This window comes from Sardina pilchardus, chromosome 20, assembly GCF_963854185.1.
Source record: "Sardina pilchardus chromosome 20, fSarPil1.1, whole genome shotgun sequence".
Classification (NCBI taxonomy): Eukaryota; Metazoa; Chordata; class Actinopteri; order Clupeiformes; family Clupeidae; genus Sardina; species Sardina pilchardus.
In genome coordinates, this window is record NC_085013.1 from 26487928 (window position 1) to 26495427 (window position 7500).

A 7500-nucleotide genomic window follows, 5' to 3' on the forward strand; every position below is an offset into this window, starting at 1 on the left:
AAAGCTTTGAGCTATTGCAAATAATTCCTTAAACAGTATTTGTTTTACTGTCTGCATTCATCATAACCTCGGTAAACTATACAGACATGCAAGGTCCTGTCAGGAGCATAAAACTGTATTTTCATCTCAGTTAAAGACAGATGATAAAACTACCCCCTCTGTCCCTCCCTCCCTCACGACTCAGCTCCAGCATATGGGTAGGAAGTGTGTGCTTTGTGTACGAGTCCGCGGGCACGTCTACAGGCCCAAACTTTGTTTTTCGCGTCTGGCGTCTGGCTGTCATGTCGTCTCCTTGTTTGTCTCCCTGCCCGCAGAGGCGAGTTAATCAGAGTCTTTAGCCTCCCAGCATCCTCTCCTCCGAAAAACCCCGAGAGGTCTGGAGCCGGGGTCAAGTCGTCGGGGCGAACCCTCCCCCCACACCCCCCCCCTCGTCAACTTTTCTTATTCTCTCCGTTAAAAAAAAAAACAAAGATTCTTCAGCCAGCCAGCCAGCGCGGCGTGGCGCAGCGGGGTGAGATCTGACAACGGGCGCCCGCGCTGGCGACGGAGAAGGCCTGGAGGATGTCCTTGTCTTTGGGTAAAGATTCTCACGAGGGCACCGTCCCCCTGGAACACAGCGAAATAAACGCTGGTCAAAAGAGGATTACACACAGAGATCAACCTGTGTCTCCCCCTCCCTCCCTCATCCTCCTCCTCCTCCTCCTCCTCCTCTCCTTTATTCTTCTTCTCTTTCATCCCTTCTTCTCACTTTTCTGCCCGCCACTGCGCCACGCTCCTGTTGAACTCGCGGCGGGGAGCTAATCACTAGGTACAGGGAGAACCTGGTGGCCTGGGCTAATTTGTGTTACATTCCACAAAGGCCCCCCCTCGCTGTGCAGGGGCACAGGCCAGACACCTGCAGGCGCCCAGAGTGGAACATGAAAGTTTCAGGGAAACATTTGAGAGGAAAACCCCCGCGCCACTCGGCCCAGACCTGAACCGCAGCTCAGCCGGAGCCCGCACAGACACGGACTCAGCCCAGAGCTGCACCGTAGCCCAGCCAGAGTCCTCTCAGTGTGTCTGTGGACATGGATCACATCAAAGCAGACAACCAGACAACACTTACCATTTTATATTCAGTAGACAATTCAACACTATAACATTGTATATTCAGCAGACAACCCAACATATAACAATATTCAGCAGACAACCCAACACTATAACATTATATATTCAGCAGACAACCCAACACTATAACATTATATATTCAGCAGACAACCCAACACTATAACATTGTATATCCAGCAGACAACCCAACACTATAACATTGTATATTCAGCAGACAACCAAACACTATACAATTATACATTCAGTAGACAACACTTACTATCATACTGTACATTATGTTCAGCGGACACTTTTTCTCCATAATGATTCACAGTTTAGAACAGGTTTTTCTGTATTAAAATGAGAAAAAAATACTTTAGATACAGTATATCACAGTATAATACAGTTTTTTACATCTTGAATTATGCACACTGTGTAATAAACATGTGACCTCAGTGTACAGCGTCTTCCAGCTGGCTCTGATGTTACCACCCTGTTCCAACACAATTATGTTTTGGTCAAAAAGCATTAATGGACATAATTCAAAATCCTTCGTCCACCATTATTTTATTGTGGACTGTGTATGGCTGTATTACAACGTCACTACCATTATTGAGCTATTCGGTTTTTAAAAGTCTTGTATAAATAGATGATTATATGAAGAGGACAAAAGCAAATAATTAAATGAAAACAACTTTTTTTTTATCCTCGCAGAATTTCGAACGTGCATCAATAAGGTGCAAACAGATATGAAGTATCGATTCCCAAAACTTCAGCTATAAGCCATTAGGGAACTTCAATAATCTGGAGTCAGTTCAGAGGTTCATGACGGCGAAGGGGCTACATGAGTTTCATATTGACCACGGCACTCAGCAGTCAATGTGCCTTACTGTCAATGCGGCCCATCGACAATCGCTTCCCCAGTTTGAGCAGCGCAGAGGAAAAAAAAAAGAGAACAGAACGCTCATTTAAAATGTATTGAAACCACTGACAGCCTTTCAGAGCGAGATGAAGAAGAAAAAATAATACACAAATAGGCTTTATGGATTACACAATCATATTGTAAAACATTTATATTGCAACAAAAAGCATATTTCAATTCCAGAGGAAGATGTTCTTGCACGCAGTGTGTGCAGACAGTGTAATTATTTCATTCTCAGGAGCGAAAATCACTTTATAACATGGATTTGCATAAAATTGGTGTCATACAAAGCCTGGATTAGTAATTCCAAAATGAAGCCTTTCTCAAGCCATAACTATTTCCATTACAGTTTGTGTGGATGAACAGAGAAGGAGAGGAAAACAAAGCATTGCTCAAGCACTGGGTGAAAATAGAAAGACAGAGTTAGAAAGAAAGGCGAAAAGAAAGAGAGAGAGAGAGAGAAAAAAAAATAGAATGGAGAGAGACAGAGAGAGAGAGAGAGCGAGCTAGTGTGTCTGAGACAGAGACACTTATTACCACATAAAAACATGATTACATAAATGTATGCTATTAATGCACATGTTGCTAAGCACTTTGCCTTGTTAAGTCCATAAGCTTAATGCTAGCTTGTTTACTTTTTGACATGAAGGAGCTACACCACAGCATATTTCAGGCAACTAATGTGTTGTTACCTCGTGCTAATGAAGCATTAAGAAGCTGTAGGATTTAAACACTGCTGTGCACGGCCACAGGGGAATGTTATCAGTGCTATTTTTGTGCCATTTCATTTAGTCAAAAAAAAGATCATCGTATGGTTTGCCAAATAAGTGTGTCACATTTACTGATTGTAAAATTTGATTGATTTGGTTGGCGTGCTTATTAAGTCTCAATGAAATGAACACCAAAATATATTCAACTACGGATTGCTTACCACTGTTTAGGCTACTCGGTCTGCTCTGAGAGGTTGGAGTTGACTCTCAGCAAAGCTTAAACGCTGAGCAGGATTACATGCGTTTTGTCACACCATCTTCCAGTATGTGCGATTCCCTGGGTAAACATTGTGGTTTAGTTGCATGCGTCACATACAGTCAAAGGTGAATGACATTAATAAGATGTGACGGGTGTGAAAGCGGATCCCTAAACAGCAGCACCTAGTGGTCACAAATGGTATGAGCACAAGGAAAAGAGGCCAGAGAGAGAGAGAGAGCTGAGCTCTGTGTCCTCGTCTGCCGTTGTTAAGGTGCAGACTTGCTATATTTTCAGAGGCTATGTAGCTTTAATGTTAACTGAGATGGGTAAGTCACCGCATACACTGAAATGTAACAAATGTCGTTGGCCTTGTGTCCAGAAACAAAATAAGAAGCAAATAAAAATGCCTCAGAGTCCATCTTCATAGTTGCGTAGTGACCCACACAAGTGCTTGGGCAGAGCAGCCTAATATGGAGCAGCACCTCCTAGCCTGCTGTCTCTAGATCTCTCAGTACACGCCTCAAACACGTGTGTGTGTGTGTGTGTGTGTGTGTGTGTGTGTGTGTGCGTGTGCGTTTGCATGTGCGTGTGTGTGTGTGTGTGTGTGTACAGTATGTGTGGGGTGAGGAGTGCATGCCAGTCCTTAATCCTTCCTCCTCTTGCATCATATTGGGCAAAGTGCAATCCTCTCCACCAACTGGGTTCCAGGAAAGAGGTGGCACTTTGCTCAGGGTTGGGTATCGCTCAGTTTGTTCTTTGATTCCAATTCCTATTATGCCTATTGATTCTGGCACGCATCAATTTCTCATTTTAATAATAGAAAAACATTAACAAAAATGATTAAATAAATCTTTATTCTTTATTCCAGGAGTAGTCTATTCTCTGAGCCTTAACTGGACATTCAAAAAGAGAATATTTATTTACAAATATTGATCCACAGACAGATGTACTAAAATGATAAGACCTAAACAATATACACAGTTAAATCAACCACAGTTAATGAAAATAACGGCAAGTCCTTGATGTTTTTTGCAGTCTTAAAAAAGGTGACATACTCTTGAATCTTTACTTGTCCTTGTTGGCAATAAAAAGGGGTGTATTGTGTCCAGTGGGTTTATATGATTTTTTTTATTTTTTTTAGGTTTTCTATTCTGCTTATTACTTCCTGGTAATTTTTCTGTTTTGCTTATTGGTCCCGGTTCTAGTTCTTTCTTAGAGATTCTGCTCAACGATGTCAACGATGACGCGATGAATTCTCCGAAAGCTTCCGTGTCCCACCTTTGCCCCTCCAGCTTTCCATGAGTGCACCGGACGACGACGCTGTGGCCATTTCCTTTCCGTCTCCTCAAATAGCTCTGCTTGTCTAATTGGCTAAAGAGATGGATATCTACGATCAGCTTCCGAGGCAACTAATCGCGCCAGCAGACTATATGCCTAATTGCCAGCTTGTTAAGCAATTTGGATCCCAAAGTAGTTTTATTGATGTTGGATAAACATCGAGGCTGAGGAAAGGCCACTGTAGATGAGGCGGCAGCTCGACACACTGCTTCCTGTACATCATGAAAGTAGCATAATAGAGGATTGTGGAGGTATTAAACTGTTAGTCTAAATATCGGCAAGAATGCATAGCGAATTGTTAATGAGTAATATCTAAAACATTATTATCAGTCAAAAGGCATACAATTAAAACAGGAAGTCTTGATGAAAGGCGGCATCATGCTGTGTTATGCTGCCGCATATTGCGAGGGTGTGTGTACACCGAAGGCCAGCCTCTTGGTGTGTGTTGTGTGTTTACCTTCTCCACTTAGAGCAGGCCGATTAGGAGGGCCTCTAAACAGCGTCTGGCCGCTTGTCTCCTCCTATGCATTACCCTTAAGTGGAGATATGAGTGGCTTCCGAAGACTCCTGATCAAAAAAGACAAGTTGGGGTGGAAGAAAGAAATTGCTGTTGAGAGTCAGAATGCTGATTTTAAAACTGGGGGGCGGTCTAAACTCAACTCAGCCACCCCCCCCCACCCACCCACCCCAGCTCTATATATGTGTCTCTGTGTGTGTGAGTGTGTGTGTGTGTGTGTGTGTGTGTGTGTGTGTGTGTGTGGGGGGGGGGGGGGGGGGGGGTTGGTTATGAAAGGCGTTACACTTGAACGATCCCCCTCAGCATTTGCATGCAGTGATGGAGACACATAAATATGCGTGAGAGAGAGAGAGAGAGAGAGAGAGAGAGAGAGGGAGAGAGTTTCTGGAGGATTGTTTGTGGTCAACAGTGCTGGCATTCATTATCACAATGCCCTCAATCTGGAGATTCACAAAACGCCTGAAAAGAAATATAAGAATCCATCCCTTATCGTAACCAAAGATCCTTAACTCCGCTTTAACCCTCTCTGTCGTAACTTACCTTTTTAGAGGAACTAGGACATAATTTGATTGCTTATTGTTTTTTAAAAAATATTTGTTCCGTTACCGTATGCATAAGTATGAAATGTGTGCATTTGTGAGTATGTGTATGTGTTTATGTGTTTGCGTGCATATGTGAGAGTGTGTGTGTGTGTGTGTGTGTGTGTGTGTGTGTGTGTGTGTGTGTGTGTGTGCGTGTGTGTGTGCGGGTGTGTGTGTGTGTGTGTGTGTGTATGTGAGTGGTGTGGTGTGGTGTGCCTGCGCGCGCGTGTGTGTGGCGGGTCTCGTCAATGAGTAATTTTCTTTTCTTTTTTTTTTTTAACTACAGCATAAATTTGGCAGCGGAGAGAGTGGAGAGGGAAAAATCCTTTTAAGGTGTGATTTATCCGTGAGTGATGGCGGAATCATAGATCACGATGCGCGGCCGTCTAAGGGTGATGGGCTGCGGATGCGGTGCTAATGCCGCCTGAACTAAATGTAACCAATCTCTGGGCGCCCTCAACCATGCAATATGCCTAATAGAAAGCCCAAAACTAGCGGCCTGTCAGAGCCGCCATGGACGCCGGGAGAGAGAGAGAAAGAGAGAGAGAGAGAGAGAGGCGACAGAGAGGAGGACGAGGAGGAGGAAGGGGGGCGTGGGGGTGGGAGAGGGTGGAGGTGATAAATTTACCTGTTCTCGCCCCCCCCCCCCCCCGCCCCCACACACACTCCCACATACATACACACACATACACACAGACACAGACACACACACACACACACAAACACACACACACACACACGCATACATATGCTTGCACACCTACACCTACACACTCACATACAGACACACAAACACACACACGCATACACGGACACACACACATGCACACATTTATACACAAACAAAGTTGCACATTCATACAAATTTTCATACACATATGCACATACTCTCACACACATATTGATACACAAACACATTCACTAACACCCCCCCGCCCCACACACACACACACACACACACACACACACACACACACACAGATGCTTCTTCTTCTTCACTATACTATTATGTTGTTGTGTGGCTCCTTTTGCTGAGTGCTTGTCTATTCTGACATCAATTTGCAAAGGGGTTCTCTCAGTGTCACAAACAGAAGACGTATAAAAATAAACAACAACAACAACAACAACAACAACAACAACAGCCTCCCAGCACATGACACATCCATGTAAGCAGCGCCCCAAAACCTAAATCACAGCACAGTCAATGGAGACAGTGAAGCATTATAAAGCCAGCAATCTTGTTTATATCAAAACATAATTATGTTGGCTGACATGCGCTCAGTGCTGCCACCCAGGGCGTCGTAAATTCTTACCTGAATGACTAATATAATAGGAATGCTTTTAATTCTAAAACCTGGCAACCCCAGCCAGCCCCCATAAAAACCAGAGGCTCTGTCACCCCAGACGGGCCGAGCGGGGAGATTAATCGGCGGACTAGTTGGCAACATGGGAGGTGAAACGGGGGAGATGTAACATACACCGCGCTGTCAGTGCGTCACACTCTGTCTCCCTCTCCAACACGCCCGGTCCCCGGCCCCCCGGTCACACACACACACACCTCCCGGGCAGAGTGATCGCCCGGCGACGCAGCATCTCACCGTTACGGCAACAAAACGCCATGGCAACGTGGCATGCCAATACAGAGATGTAAGCGTGACATGACGGCACTGTGTCAAGCCTGCACACACAAAACACAAAACACAAACCTACCCCTGGTTATGGCAAGCCAGCGAACACAAAACACAAAACACAAACCCATCCCTGGTTATGGCAGGCCTGCACACACAAAACACAAAACTCATATTATACTATAATAGTATAATATCTTCAAAATGAATGACAGAATGTAGCTTTTGACAAGCAAAACAGAAAATAGAAGCTCCAACAACAAGTAAGAAAAATAAAGAAAATTTTAAAATCTCATTTTCAATCACGCAACGCAACGCAACACAAAACATCTTATACATACATCTCACCACTCAAAGAGACAGACACACACACAGTCAAACCTGTGTGCTCACTTACAATATATGCTCTCTCTCTCTCTCTCTCTCTCTCTCTCTCTCTCTCTCTCTCTCTCTCTCTCT